The sequence below is a fragment of the Chiloscyllium plagiosum genome, unplaced genomic scaffold (genome assembly GCF_037043375.1).
Source record: "Chiloscyllium plagiosum isolate Xiang-an unplaced genomic scaffold, Cpla_swu_hap1 HiC_scaffold_47, whole genome shotgun sequence".
NCBI lineage: Eukaryota > Metazoa > Chordata > Chondrichthyes > Orectolobiformes > Hemiscylliidae > Chiloscyllium > Chiloscyllium plagiosum.
The window spans coordinates 27,346,287-27,361,669 of NW_028270185.1; the positions used below are offsets into that span (position 1 = coordinate 27,346,287).

Genomic DNA, 15,383 nt, shown 5'->3' on the forward strand with positions numbered 1-15,383 from the left:
GAACATGCTGGCACTGAACGCTCCTTTTATTTCGGTTTTAAAATATTCCTACTTGCCAGACTTCCCTTTACCTGCAAATAGCCTCCCTATATCTACTTTAAAAATTCCTGTCTAATATTATCTTGCTCCCTTGAAGAACTTGATCTTGTGGACCAGGCCTGTCCTTTTCTCACTATTTTCAATCTAATACAATTGTGGGGTCTTACCAAAGTGTTCCCCCACTAACACCTCAGTCCCGTTCCTTACCTTGTTTCCCAAGGGGAGGTCAGGTTTAGCCCCATTCTCCAGTTGGGCCATTTACATAATGACTGGGAGTTTTCGGAACACACTTAACAAATTCCTTCCATCCAAGTGCTTAACACAGTAGCAATCTCAGTCAAGGTTTGGAAAGGTTAAGATCCCCTACCGTTACAACCCTATTATTCTAACAAGTATCTGAGATCTCCTGACATATTTGCTCCTTCATCTCCCATTGCCTATCGCTGTAGTACAACTGTAGAAAACTGATGATCAATTTTTATTTCTCAGTTCCACTAATATCGCGTAACTGGGCGATCCTGCATGAATATTCCCTCTAGGTACTACTGGGATGTTTCCCCCAATCAAAACCACCAGCTCTCCTCCTGTTTTGCCTCCTGTTCTATCCTTCCTGTAGCATCTGTCCCCGGGACATTGAGCTGCTGGTCCTGTTGCTCCCTCAGCTGTGTCTCTGTAATACCTACAACATCCCAGTCCCATGTTCCCATCCAAGCTCTGGATTCATCTGCCTTATCTGTCTGGCCCTTTGCATTGAAATAAATGCAATTTAATCCACCAGTTTTCCCTCATTGTCAGCTATGTTCTTGCCTGCCTTGTCTATTTATATTGCTCTCTTGAACATTTGTACCAGCCTCCACTTTCTTTCTGGCCTTATGATTGTTTGGGGTCCCACACCCCTGCCAGATGAGTTTAAATTGTCTTGAGCAGATCCAGCAACTCTCACCACCAGGATATGGGTCCTCCTCCTGTTCCCAATTCAGGTGCCTTTCCCACCCTGTCTACCTGTGCTGACACTTTCAGACATCCAGGGACTTGTCCACCAAGGTCCCTGTGTTCCTCAGTACTCCAGGAGGACCTACTATTCGTGATGTATATTGTTCATTTATTGAACTTCCCACAGTGCATTACCTCACAGTGATCAGAAGTAAACTCCATCTGCCATTACTCTGCTCAGTTTATCATCTGATCGATATCAGACTACAGCCTGAGACCATCCCCCTCACTGTGGGCAACGCCCTCACCTTTCATGTCATCTGTAAACCTACTAATGATTCCTTCTGCTTTCATATCCAAGTTATTAATGTACATAATAACCAGCAATGGTTCCAGCACAGATCCCTGTGGTACATCCGCTGGACAAAGGCTTTCAATCACAAAAGCAACCCTCCACCAATTGTGAATCCAATTTACAAACTTGCCTTGGATCCCATGGGCTCTTCCCTTTTGGACCAGACTTCCATATGGGACCTTGTCAAAGACCTTAATGAACTCCATGTAAACCACATCATCTGCTCTGCCCTCATGAATATCAGAGGACAGTCCTCTATGAAATCCATACAGACAATCCATAATGTATTCCTGTCCTTTCGAATGTTGATTCATCGTGTTCCTCAGAATTGTTTCCAATAATTTCCCTCCCAATGCTGTCAGACTATCTGCTCTGTAATTTCCTGGCCTATCCCTGCTGCCCTTCTTGAACAAAAGAACCACATTAGGGATCCTCCAGTCATTCGGCACTTCACCTGTGGCCAGCAAAGTATCAACTATATCCACCAGGGCCCCAGCAATCTGCTTCCTTACCTCCCATAGCAGCCTGGGACATATTTTATCGTTACTGGGAATTTCTCCACCTTTTTGCCTGTGAAAACATTTAACGCCTCCTCCTCATTAATCTTAATGTGTTCCAGAACCTCACCATCCCCGGCTACAATGTATTTCTCCTGTGTGAATACAGATGGGATGTACTCTTTGAAGACCTCGCCACCTTCCTTTGGCTCCATGCACAGATTGTCCCTTTGGTTTCCAACAGGCCCCACTACTTAGTTAGGAATCCTCTTACTCTAACTATACTTACTAAATGCTTTGTGACTTTTCCTTAACATTATCTGCTTAGGATATTTTGTGACTATTGTTTGCCTGTTCATTTTTAAGCATCCCTCCCCCCGCCCCCCACCCCGGCACTCTCTTTACTTTAGAAGCTCCTCGGCTGTTTCTTTATTGCACTGTATTTTCTTTATTAAACTCACAATATCGCTTGATCAGTATTCGCGAGATGTGCTGCCTGAGGCATTCACTCCTCGCAAAACACATTGGCTCTGAATTCTCACTGCATCACATTAAACATCTCCCATGTTCCAAATAGAGACTCCAACAAGTGTAGTTCCTTGCAGTTAGGGCTTGCCAGTCTAATGATAATGATAACATCGAGTGACAGTATAGTATAATGATAAATAGCCTCCCAAAGTTTAGATACTTAGCTTCTGCATTATCCTTATCTCTTTCCATAATGTCTGTGAAGCTAACAGTTATGGTCTCTGCTCAAAAAAGCTCCATAAATCCTTGTCACTATCATCCTATCCAGAACCCTACAGCCCCACCTTGCTCTAACATTCTTCAGTCCTTACCAACCTCCCCATCTGTGCACCTTCCTCCAGCCTCTACAGCACATGATATCACTGTAACCTTCTCCAGTCCCCACAGCACTCATGCATTCACCTATTTACAATGGTGGGTTTTGAACATGGGCTGAGTTCCTGGATAAATAGCGTGGCGATAATACCACCAGGCCATCACTTTGCCTTCTTACAGGTTTCCCATCCCTATACTCTGCTGATATCACTCAGTATCTCTCCACATGGTATCCCTCACTGTGTGGGTCTAATTGCTGCCTCTGTCAGTGTCTCTTGCTCTTGCAGCTACACCAGATTCTGAGATAACAGAATTGTCCACTCCAGAGAGAAGAGGCCGCATAGGCCAGGGATGGAGACTGGGATTTTCCAGGTCAGTATGACAATTATTACCATTCTCCATCTGTTTCCATCACCCTAATTTCAGAGTCTGTCTATTTCTCTGTCTCCTGTAGGTATTTAGGAAGTTCCTGACTCAGTAGACTTCCCAACTGCTGGGTGTCTCACCCATCACCTCATTGAAGATGGTTGGTCAGCCAGAGAGGCAAAAGGAAGGGAGATCAGGAGCCTTCAATAAATCCTGCAGTGAGGTGAGATCACTCACGGTGCACAGAGCAGAGAGCAATGAGAGGGCTCCAAAGATTGGCTAAGAAGACATGACAGAGATACAGTGCTGGAGGGGGAGTACAGTACAGACACACCTTAGGCTTAATCACCACCCCACTGTAAGTTTTGTTGTACTGAGACAGTGTCGGGAATGTCACAGTTATCAATCCAGACCTGTGCAGTCTTTGTGAGCACCCGGGCAACAGAGGGGAAAGCAGGCCTCTCAAGAGAGGGTGGGAATGCTGCCTGGGATTTCTCTGTTGTGTATTTCCCCCCCAACACTGTATCTATGGCATTTCTTGTGGACCAGTCTCTTCAATAAGTTTTAACTCCTATAACAGCTCTTAGCTCTGTCATCTCCTCCCCTGTCTACAGTCCCTTCCCATAATTGAAACGTACTGCATTCCAGACTACCATCCCTATCTCTGTAACTTGCTTCAGTCTCAACAACATGCCTTGTCTAGATTGTCTCCTCCTCCAATAACTGGAGACATAGAGTCAGGCAGCATGGAATCAGACCCTTCAGCCCAACCTGTCTATGCTAACCAGGTTTCCGAAACTGAACAAGTCAGGTTTGACTGCGTTTGGCCCATGTCTCTTCAAACCGTCCACTCTCTATGTACCTGCCCAAGTGTCTTTTCCATGTTGTAATTGTACTTGTTTCTACCATTCCCTCTGGCAGTCTGTTCTGTCTCTGCACCTTCCTCTGTGGATCATGTTGTCCCTCCACTCCCTCTTTAAATCTTTGCTCTGCCACCTCCTGCTTATACCCTCCAGTTTTGGGCTCACCTACCCTTGGCTATTCACATTCCTTGTGGTCTGCATGGTTTTACAAACCTTTTATAAGGTCACCCGTTGCCTCCTATGTCCAAGACAAATATTGAGGGCAATATTACAAATAGCTCCAATTCATTCACTCGGTCCTTTGTCCAATGTATGGAACAAAGCGCTGGCCAATGACAGCAAGTGTGCCAAAAAAGAGTGCTTTCCCCTCCCTGTCCACCTGTGATGTCACTTCCCAGGAACAATGTAACTGCAGCCCTTGGTCTCTCTCTTTCCGACAACACTGCCCAGGGCCCTACCCTGGTTTGCCGAAACAAAATCCAACACCTGAATTCAACTCCATCTTTCATTCCTTAGCCCATTGGCCCTGTTGATCATGATCCCCTTTGATAACTGTATTTACTGCACAGGAGACCACAAATATTGGTATCCACAAACATAACAACAGTGACTCCTATATTTTCACCCAAATTGTCTATGTAGTTGATGCACAACAGTGGCCCCAGCACCAATCCTTACAGCACACTGCTGGTCAGAGGCCTCCAGTCTGAACAACAACCCTCTGCCTCCTCCTATCAAACCCATTGTGTATCCAGTTGCCTAGCTCTTGCTGATCCCATGTGATCTAACCTTACTAACCAGTGTACCCTGCTCAACCCTGTCAAAGGCCTTGCTGAAGTCAGAAACAATGTCTATTGCTCTGCCTTCATCTGTCTATTTTGGTCACATATTCAACAAAATCAGTCAAGTTTGTGAGACATGTTTTCCCACGCACAAAGCCACTCTAACTGTCTGTAATCAATCCTTGTCTTTCCAAATGCATGTAAATCCTACGTCTCAGAATGATCTCCAACACCTTACCGATCCTTGATTTCTGTCTGCTCAGTCTGCAGTTCCTTGGCTTCCCCTTGCAGTCTTTCTTAAATAAGGCCACAGCATTATTTTCATCATCATGTAGTCATACAGCACGGAATTTAGCTGTTCGGTTGATGCCGACCATAATCTTAAACTAACCTTGTCCCTCCTGCCTGTTCCTGGATCACATCCCTTCAAACCTTTCCTATTCCTGTACTAATATTTTAAGCATTGTAATTGTACACACATTCACCCCTTCCTTGGAAATTTCATTACACACACAAAACACACTCTGTAACAGTTTGCTCCTCATGTTTTCTGATTGTAAATCTCTCCCTTCTAACCTTAAGAAATGTAGCCCCTAGTCCTAAAATGACCTGCTATTTGGACAAGACAAGTCACATTAACTCTATCTATACCCCTTCTTATTTTGTAGACTTCTATACGGTCACCTCTCAGCCTCCAGGCTCAAGTGAAAAATGTCCCAGACTGTACAACCTTCCTTTATAACTGAAACCTTCTATACCCATCACCATCCCGGTAAATGTGATCTGAACCCTCTCCAGCTTAATATCCTTCCTATAACTGGGCAGAGTATTCCAGAACAGGCCTTACCAATGTCCTGTACAATCTCCACATGACTTCCCAAACTCCTAAACTCGAATGACTGAGCAATGAAGGCAAGTACCCTTTATAACCATCCTGTCTCTCCTTGTGGCAAACGTACCTGAACCCCAAGGCGTACAATACTACTGAAGACCCTACCATTAATTGTGAAAGCTCGACCCTTGTTTGTTGTAACCTAAATGCATTACCTCGCATTTACCCGAATTGAACTCCATCTGCAGTTTTTCAGCCATTCACTCATTTCATCAAAATCCCTTTGTAATCTCAGAAAACCTCCATCACTGCCCAGAATGCCACAAATATCACTGCTCAGGCCCCTACAATTTCTTCCCCAGCTTCCCACAATGTTCTGAGATACACTTGATCAGGTCCTGGGGATTTATCTACCTCTATGTTTTAAAACTTCCAACACCGCCTCTTCTATAATGTGGACTCATTTCAAGACATGGAGTCATCGAGATGTACAACATGGAAACTCACCCTTTGGTCCAACTCCACCATGACGTTTTGCCAGAACTTTGCCAATATCCCTCTAAAATCCTCCTATTTATATACACATCCAGATGCCTGCTAAATATATTTCTGTCAGCCTCCACTATTTCTTCTGGCAGCTTATATCAAACATATACCAACCTCTGCAGGAACCAGTTGTCCCTTTGGTCCCTTCTAAATCTTCACCTAAATCTTTTCCTCTCACCTTGAGTCTTGAAGATTTGGGCTCCACCCCCCCCCCCCCCCCCCCACCCCCACCCCCCCCACGACCGGAGAAAAGTCTCTTATCTATTGACCCTATCCATGCTCATCATGATTTTACAAAACCTTTATAAGATAACTCCTCAGCGACCCATGTTAAAGTAAAAATAATCCCAGTCTATTCAGCTTTTCTCTGTAGCGCAAACCTGCCAATCCTGGCAACATCCTTATTCATTTCTTCTGAACCTTTTCAAGTTCCACAACATCCCTCCGATGGCATTGAGACCAGAATTGCACACAATATTCCAATAGTGGTCTGGCCAAACAATGTTTAATTCCCTGAGCGCCCCAGACCTTATCCACAGTAAGCTCCAAAGTGAAATATTTGTTTAGGATCTTATAGTTTCACACATTGTTGGATTTGTTGATCATAAAGAATACTGGTTTTGTCCCGAGCTCTTCTTTTGCTCTTAATACACTTGTAGAATATCTTTGGATTCTCCTTAACTTTATCTGTCAAAGTTATTTCATGTCCCCTTTCTGCATTCCTGATTTCCATCCAAGGAGTATTCCTACAGCCCCTATGCTCCTCAGGGATTCCCTTGATCCAGCTGGCTATACCTGACATGTGCCCCCTTTTCTTTGACCAGAGTCTCAGTAGACCGCCAGTGTTTCCGAAAGCTGCCAGCATTGAGCTGCACACTAACAGGAACATGCTGGTGCTGAACGGTCCTTTTATCTCACATCTAAAATATTCCCAATTGCCAGAATTCCCTTTACCTGCAAATAGACTCTCTAATCAACTTTTTCAAAAGGTTCATGTCTAATACTATCGAGATTTGTCTTGCCACATTTTATAACTTTAACCTTTGGACCAGGCCTGTCTTTCAGCAAAGCTATTTTCAAACTAATAGAATTGCGGTCACTTTGCCAAAGTGCTCCCTCACTAACACCTCAGTCCTATTCCTTACCTTGTTTCCCAAGGGGATGTCAGGTTTCGCTCCTTTCTCCAGTTGGGCCATTTACATATTGACTGAGACCTTGTCAAAGGCCTTACCGAACACCATGATAACCACATCATCTGCACTGCTCACATAAATATTTTTAGATAACTTTTCAAAAAAACTCAATTGAATTCATCAGACAGGGTTTTCATTTACAAAATCTGTCCTGAATCTATTCCTTCCTTTTCAATGTTGATACATCTTGTCCCTCAGAATTGTTCCCAATTTTTACCTAATATCCCTGTGGCCAGCAAAGTATTAAATAGATCCACCAGGGCCCCAGCAATCTCCTCCCTTACCTCCCACTGCAGCCTGCAATACATTTCATTGGGCACTGGGGATTTCTCCCCCTTTATGCCTGTGAAAGCATTTAATACCTCCTTATTGATCTTAACATGTTCTCGAGTCTCACATCCCAACTGAATTCCCTGGCTACAGTATCTTTCTCCTGTGTGAATACAGATGGGAAGCATACATTGAAGAGCTCAGCTACTTCCTCTGGCTCCATGCGCAGATCGTCCCTTTGGTTTCCAACAGGCCGCACTCTTTAGCTGGGAATCTTCTTAGTCTGACTCTCGTCATAAAATATCTTGTAGCTTTTCCTTACTAGTGTCTGCCAAGGAGGTTTCATGGCCATTGAGTGCCCCTCATTTTTAAGGACCCCCTTGCACTCTCTATAGTTGTTGAAGGGCTTCACCTGGTTTTATTGCACTGTATTTTCTTTACCAAACTCACAATATCACTTGATTAGTATTCGCTGAACTTGGTGCCTTTGTCATTCACTGTTCATGGTACACGCTGGCCCTGAATTCTCAATGTATCACTTGAAAATACTCCCTTTTTCCAATTGTAGGCTCGACTGCAAATAGTTCCTCTGAGTCTATATTTTTCAAATCCTGTCTAATGCTAGTAATAATGATCAGTGATAGTGATAATGAAATGATAAGTGGCATTCCCCAAATTTAGACACACAACTTCTGCATGATCCTTAGCTCTTTCCATCATGACTTCAAAACGTATAGAATTATGGTCATTATCCCCAAACACTACCTTATCCTTATCTCTGTCAAAATGTCTAGTACCTACAGCCCACCCTGCCTCTTTAATATCCTCCAGCCCTTACCAATCGCCCCATCTGTGTACCTTCCTCAAGCCTTTCCATCATATGATATCACTGCAAACTTCTCCAATCCCCACAGCACTCCTCCATCCTATCCGACAGCACCTCACTCCCATGAACCTTCTACCATCCCTATAAACCTTCTTATCTGTATAAACCCCTCCAGCTCCCACAGCTATTCCTGCCCATTCTCCCTTTGTGTAAATTATGAAGCCACGTGACCGTTCCCCAGATCTGTAACCTCGGCCAATCTCTGCAATTTTATCTATCTCTGTGACCTCCTCCCATCACTACTAGCCTTCTTAACTCTGTAACCTCCTGCAGTCACGAAAATCATCCGTGAATGTGTACCATCCTATTGATGACTGTCACCTCTTCCAGTCTGAACAACTCTCTCTGCCGGTAACCGTGGCCAGTCTGAAGAGTCCTTGCTAACTCTGCAACCATCAGTACTGATAACTTCATTCAGTCTCGATAACCGAGAAGAGAGGAATGAGAAGGGTCCAAACCTCTGTTAACAAGACATGACATCGATAAAGATCTGGAGGGGGAATACAGTACAGGCCCACCCCACGCACAATCCCCACCCCTACTTTAAGTTCTGTTGTACTAAAACTTCCTACACTCCAACACGGCACCTATGGCATGTCTTGTGGACCGGTGTCTTCAATAATTTTTAACTCCGATAACAGTTCGTATCTCTGTAACCTCCTCCTATCCCAACAGTCACTCCACGTATTTGAAACGTACTGCATTCCAGATTACTATCCCTATCGCTGTAACTTGCTTCAGTGTCTACAACATGCCTTATCTCGGTTGTCTCCAGTTATTGGAGGAGGAGACTGAGTCATGCAGCACGAAAATAGTTCCTTCGATCCAACTAGTCCATGTTGACCAGAGTCCCTGACCGAGTCGCGTTTCCCTGCATTTGACCCAAATCCCTTCAAACCTTCTCCTCTCCATGTTTCTGCCAAAATCTTTTTTACATGTTGTTATTGTATTTTCTCTACCACCTGCACCATCCTTTGTGTGAAAAATGTTCTCCTCCAATCCCTTTGAAGTCTTTCCCCTCTCACCTTATGTTTATTCCCTCTAGAACATAGAACATGGCGGCCCTTCGGCTCTCGATGTTGTGCCAACCTGTGGAACCAATGCGAAGCCCAAGTAGCCAACACTATTCCATTCTCATCCATGTGACTATCCAATGACTGTTTAAATGCCCTTAAGGTTAGTAGATCGACTCCTGTTGCAGGCAGTTTGTTCCATGCCCCTACTACTCTGAGTAAAGAAACTATCTCTGACATCTGTCATATATCTTTCACCCCTCAATTTAAAGCTATCTCCCCCTCAGATCACCATCTGAGGAAAACGGCTCTCACTGTCCAATCCATTTCACTTTCTGATTATCTTAATGTCTCAAATAATTCATCTCAAATGTCTTCTCTCGAACAAAAACAGCTTCAAGTTCCTCATATCACATTCCATCTATACCAGGTAACATCCTTGTAAATCTCCACTGAACCCTTTCCAAATCTTACACATCGTTCCTCTAATGGGGTTACCTATCTGCTCTGTAATTTCCTGGCCTATCCCTGCTGCCCTTCTCGAACAAAGGAACCACATTTGCTATCCTCCAGTCATTCGGCATTTCATCCGTGGTCAGCAATGTATTAAATATATCCACCAGGGCCCCAGCAATCTCCTCCCTTACCTCCCAAAGCAGATTGGGATACATTTCATTCAGAGGGAAGAGAGACCTGGAGCCTTCAAGAAATCCTGCAGCGAGATAGGACCACTCAGTGAACTGAGCAGAGAGCATTTCAGCGATCGATCTTTGGTATGGAGGACATGACATAGATGCAGAGTTGAAGGGTGAACACAGAGTGTGATGGTCCCAGGCTCAATCCCCACTCTCTTGTTTACTTTCATCTCTGCTGTATTGAGCCTTCCTATGTCAATATAGGAAGTTAACAGTTATCAATCCAGGCCTGTGCTGTCTTAGTGAGGATCAGTACTACAGAGGGAAAAGCAGGCCTCCCCCAAGGAGATGGTTTTGAATCCTGGGATCTTTCTGTTCTATATTTCTCCCTATCACGCTGACTTTTGTCATGGGATGGAGTCATTCAGCAAGGAAACCTACCTTTCGGTCCAACTCATCTGTGCCAGGGCCTTGAATGCTTGTAATTCCCAGAAAAGATCTTACTTCTGTAACCTGAACCCCGCCCACAATCCCACTATTAATTTGATCCCTACTCCAATACTGATGATTCTTCCTATTTGTAAATTGCTCCAGTCTTGATAACATGGCGAATCTCAATAATCTCATCCTGCACTCAGTACAATAATCACTATTTCTGTAGTTTTTCGCAATAACTACAGTCCACCCTGTCTCTGTAAAATCCTTTTCAGACCCTTTTCCAGTCGCAACAACACTCCACAACTCTGTTTGCTCCTCCGAGCACCTCTAACGCTCTCACTTTGTGTAGCCAGTACTGTGTGTGAATAACCCTTGGCATGTGGATAGACAATATGGTATGTGAATAATCCTGTGGCCAGAGGATGGTCAATACTGTGTGAGAATAATCCTGTGGTCTGCGGTTGGTCAATTCTGTGTGTAAATAATCCTGTGGCCTGAGGATAGTCAATCTGTGTGAGAATAATCCTGTGGTCTGCGGTTGGTCAATTCTGTGTGTAAATAATCCTGTGGCCTGAGGATAGTCAATCTGTGTGAGAATAATCCTGTGGCCTGAGGATGATCAATTCTGTGTGTGAATAATCCTTTGGCCTGAGGGTGGTCCATACTGTGTGAGAATAATCTTGTGGCTTGACATATGTCAATACAATGTGTGAATAATCCTGTGGCCTGAGGATGATCAATACAGTGTGTGAATAATCCTGTGGCCACATGCTGGTCAATAAAGTGTGTGCATAATCGTGTGGGCTCAGAATGTTGAATATTGTGTGTGAATACCCCTGTGGCTTGAGATTGGTCAACTCAGTTTGTGAATGATCCTTTGGCCTGTGAATGGTCAATACTGTGTGTGAATAACCCTTGGCCTGAGGATGGTCAATACTATGTGCGAAGAACCATTGGCTAGAGGATGGTCAATACTGTGTGTGAATAATCCTTTGGACTGTAAATGGTCAATGGACAGTGTGAATAATCCTGCGGCCTGAGGATGGTCAATACTGTGTGTGACTAACTCTTTGCCTAAGGATGGGTAATACTGTGTGTGAATAATCCTGTGGCCTGTGGATGGTAAATGCAGTGTGATAATAATCCTGTAGCCTGAGGATGATCAATACTGTGTGGGAATAACCCTTTGGCCTGTGAATGGTCAATACAGTGTGCGAATAATCCTGTGGCCTGTGTTCTATCAATAACGTTTGTAAATAATCCTTTGGCCTGAGGATGGACAATACTGTGTGGGAATAACCCTTTGGCCTGTGTACTGTCAATATTGTGTAAAAATAATCCTGTGGCCTGAGGATGATCAATAATGTGTGTGAAAAATCCTTTGACCTGAGGATGGACAATACTGTGTAGGAATAATCCTGTGGTCTGTGGATAGTCATTACTGTGTGTGAATATTATTCTGGCCTGAGGTTGTTTAATACTGTGTGCGATTAATCCTGAGGCCTGAGGCTGGTCAGTAATGTGTGTGTATACTCCTGTGGCCTGAGGATGTTCAATACTGTGTATGCATAATCCTGTGGCCTGAGGTTTGTCAATACTGTGTGTGTGTATAATCCTGTGGCCTAAGGATAGTCAGTACTGTGTGTGAACAATCCTGTGGATTGAGGATGGTCAATACTGTGTGTGTAAAATCCTGTGACCTGTAAATGGTCAATACAGCGTGTTCATTAATGCTGTGGCCGTAGGCTGGTTAATACTGTGTGGGAATAATCCTGTTGGCTGAGAATGTTGAATACTGTGTGTGAATACTCCTGTGGCCTGAGGTTGGTCAGTACAGTAAATGATTGATCCTGTGGTATGAGGATGGTCAATTCTGTGTGTGGATAATCCTCTGCAGTGTGAATGGTCAATACAGTGTGTAAAAAAACCTCTAAGCCTGAGGATGATCAATACTGTGTGTGAGTAATCCTTTGGACGGAGGATGGTAAATACTGTGTGTGAAAACCCCTTGGCCTGAGGATGATCAATACTATGTGTGAACAATCCTGTGGCCAGAGGATGGTCAGAACTGTATGTAATTAATCCTGTTGCCTGAGGTTGTTCAATACTGGGTGTGAATAATCCTGTGCCCTGTGAATGGTCAATGGTATGTGTGCATATTGCTGTGGACTGTGAATGGTCAATACTCTGTGTGAATAATCCTATGGTTTTAGGATGGTAAATACTGTGTATGAGCAATCCTGTGGACGGTGGATGGTCAATACTGTGTGCGAATAATCTTTTGGACTGTGCATTGTCAATGCAGTGTGTGAATAATCCTGTGCACTGTGAATGTTCAGTACCGTGTGTATGCTCAATACCGTGTGTGAATAATCCTGTGGACTGAGGTCAGTCAATACTGTGTGTCACTAATCCTGTGGCCTGTGAATCGTAAATACTGTGTGAATAAGTCTTTGCATAAGGATGGGCAATACTGTGTGAGAATAATAATGTGGACTGTGGATTGTCAATGCTGTGTGATAATAATCCTGTGAGCCGTGAATGGTCAATACTATGTGTTAATAATCCAGTGGCCTGAGGGTAGTCAAAACTGTGTGCGAATAATCATGTGGATTGAGAATGGCCAATACTGTGTTGGAATAGCCCTTTGGCCTAAGAATAGTCAATCCTGTGTGAGAATAATCCAGTGGATGGAGAATTGTGAATACTGTGTGTGAGTAATCCTGTGACCTGTGTACTGCCAACACTGTGTGTAAATAGTTCTGTGGCCAGATGATGATCAATACTGTGTTGAATAATCCTCTGGCCTGATGCTGGTCAATACTGTCTGTGAATAATCCTGTGGCCTGAGAAAGGTCAATAGTGTGCGGGAATAATCCAGTGGCCTGAAGATGTTCAATACTGTGTGTGAATAATCCTCTGGCCTGAGGATGGTAAATACAGTGTGTGAAAAATATTGTTGCCTGAGGATGGTCAATACAGTGTGTGAATAATCCTGTGGCCAAAGGTTGGACAATACTGTGTGGGAATAATCCTGTGGCCAGAGAATGGTCTTCACTGTGTGTGAATAATCATATGGCCTGACAATGGTCAATACTGTGTGTGAACAATCCCATGGTTTAAGGATAGTCAATACTGTGTGGGAATAATCATGTACCCTGTGAATGGTCAAGACAGTGTGTTCGTTAATCCTGTGTCCGTATGCTGGTCAATACTGTGTGTGAATAATCCTGTGGCCTGAGAATCATCAATACTGTGTGGGAATAATCCTGTGACCTGTAAATGGTCAAGAAAGTGTGTTCGTTAATCCTATGGCCATATGCTGGTCAATACTGTGTGGGAATAATCCTGTGCTCTTTGAATGGTCAATACTGTGTGTGAATATTGCTGTGGCCTGAGACGCGTCAATCCTGCATTGAAATAATCCTGTGACGTGTAAATGATCAAGACAGTGTGTTCATTAATGCTGTGGCCGGATGGTGGTCAATACTGTGTGTGAATAATCCTGTGGACTGAGCATGGTCAATACTATGTGGGAATAACCGTTGGACCGAAGGATAGTCAATACTGTGTGTGTTAAATGTCCTGCTGCCCGAGGATGTTCAATTCAGTGAGGGAATAATCCTGTGGCCTGAGGATGGTCAATACAGTGTGTGAAAACTTATGTTGCCTGAGGACGCTCCATACTGTGTGCTGAAAATCCTGTGGAATGTGACTGGTCAATACTGTGTATCAATAATCTGTGGCCTATGCATGTTCAATACTATTTGTCAATAAAACTGTGGCCTGTGCATGTTCAGTACTGTTTGTACTGAATGGTCAAGGCAATGTGTTTATTAATCCTGTGGCCGTATGTTGGTCAATACTGTGTGTGAATAATCCTGTGGGCTGAGAATGTTGAATATTGTGTGTGAATACTCCTGTGGCCTCTGTACTGTCAACACAGTGTGTAATTAATCCTGTGGCCTGAGGCTGGTCAATAATGTGTGTGAATAATTTTGCTACCCGAGGATTGTCAATCCTGTGTGAAAATAATCCCGTGGACTGAGAATGGTCAATATTGTGTGTGAATAATCCTGTGGCCTGAAGTTGGTCAATGCTGTGGACTGTGAATGGTCAATACTATGTGTGAGTAATCCTGTGGCCTGAGGATGGTCAATACTGTGGGTGAATAATCCTTTGGCCCGTGAATCGTAAATACTGTGTGTGAATAACCCTTGGCCTAAGGATGGTCAATACTGTGTGCGAATAGCCTTTTGCCTCAGGATGGGCAATACTGTGTGTGAATAATGATGTGCCCTGTGGATGGTCAATGCTGTGTTATAATAATCATGTGGGCTGTGGATGGTCAATACTATGTGTTAAAAATCTGTGGCCTGTGCATGGTCAATATTGTTTGCAAATAATACTGTGTCCTGAGGATGGTCAATACTGTGCGTGAATAACCCTTGGCCTGTGGATGGTCAATACAGTGTGTGAACAATCGTGTTGCCTGAGGTTGTTCAATACCATTTATTAATAATCCTGTGGCCTGAGAATGGTCAATATAGTGTGAGAATAATCCTGTTGCCTAAGGATGATCAATACTGTGTAGGAAAAATCCTGTGGCTTGAGGATTGTCAATACGTTGTGTGGATAATTCATGGCCTGAGGATGGTCAATACTGTGTGTACATAATCCTGTGACTTCAGGAGGGTCAATACTATGTGGGAATAATCCTGTGACCTGTAAATGATCAAGACAGTGTGCTCATTACTCCTGTGGCTGTAGGCTGGTCAATACTGTGTGTGAATAATCATGTAGCCTGAGGATTGTGAATTCTATGTTGGAACAATCCTGTGACCTGCAAAAGTTGAAGACTGAGTGTTCATTAATCCTGTGGCCTTATGCTA

The 15,383-nt window shown here is 43.8% G+C and overlaps 1 long non-coding RNA gene across 1 annotated transcript in view; it reads left to right on the forward strand.

Annotated features, from left to right (window-relative positions):
• Window positions 1-2,940: 2,940 nt before the first annotated feature.
• LOC148136025 (uncharacterized) overlaps window positions 2,941-15,383 on the forward strand; it is a 34,701-nt gene continuing 22,258 nt past the window's right edge. Inside the window, exons 1-2 of the long non-coding RNA XR_015754773.1 lie at window positions 2,941-3,039; window positions 3,122-3,256. This is a non-coding gene — a long non-coding RNA (uncharacterized LOC148136025). The remainder of the gene's footprint in view (window positions 3,040-3,121; window positions 3,257-15,383) is intronic.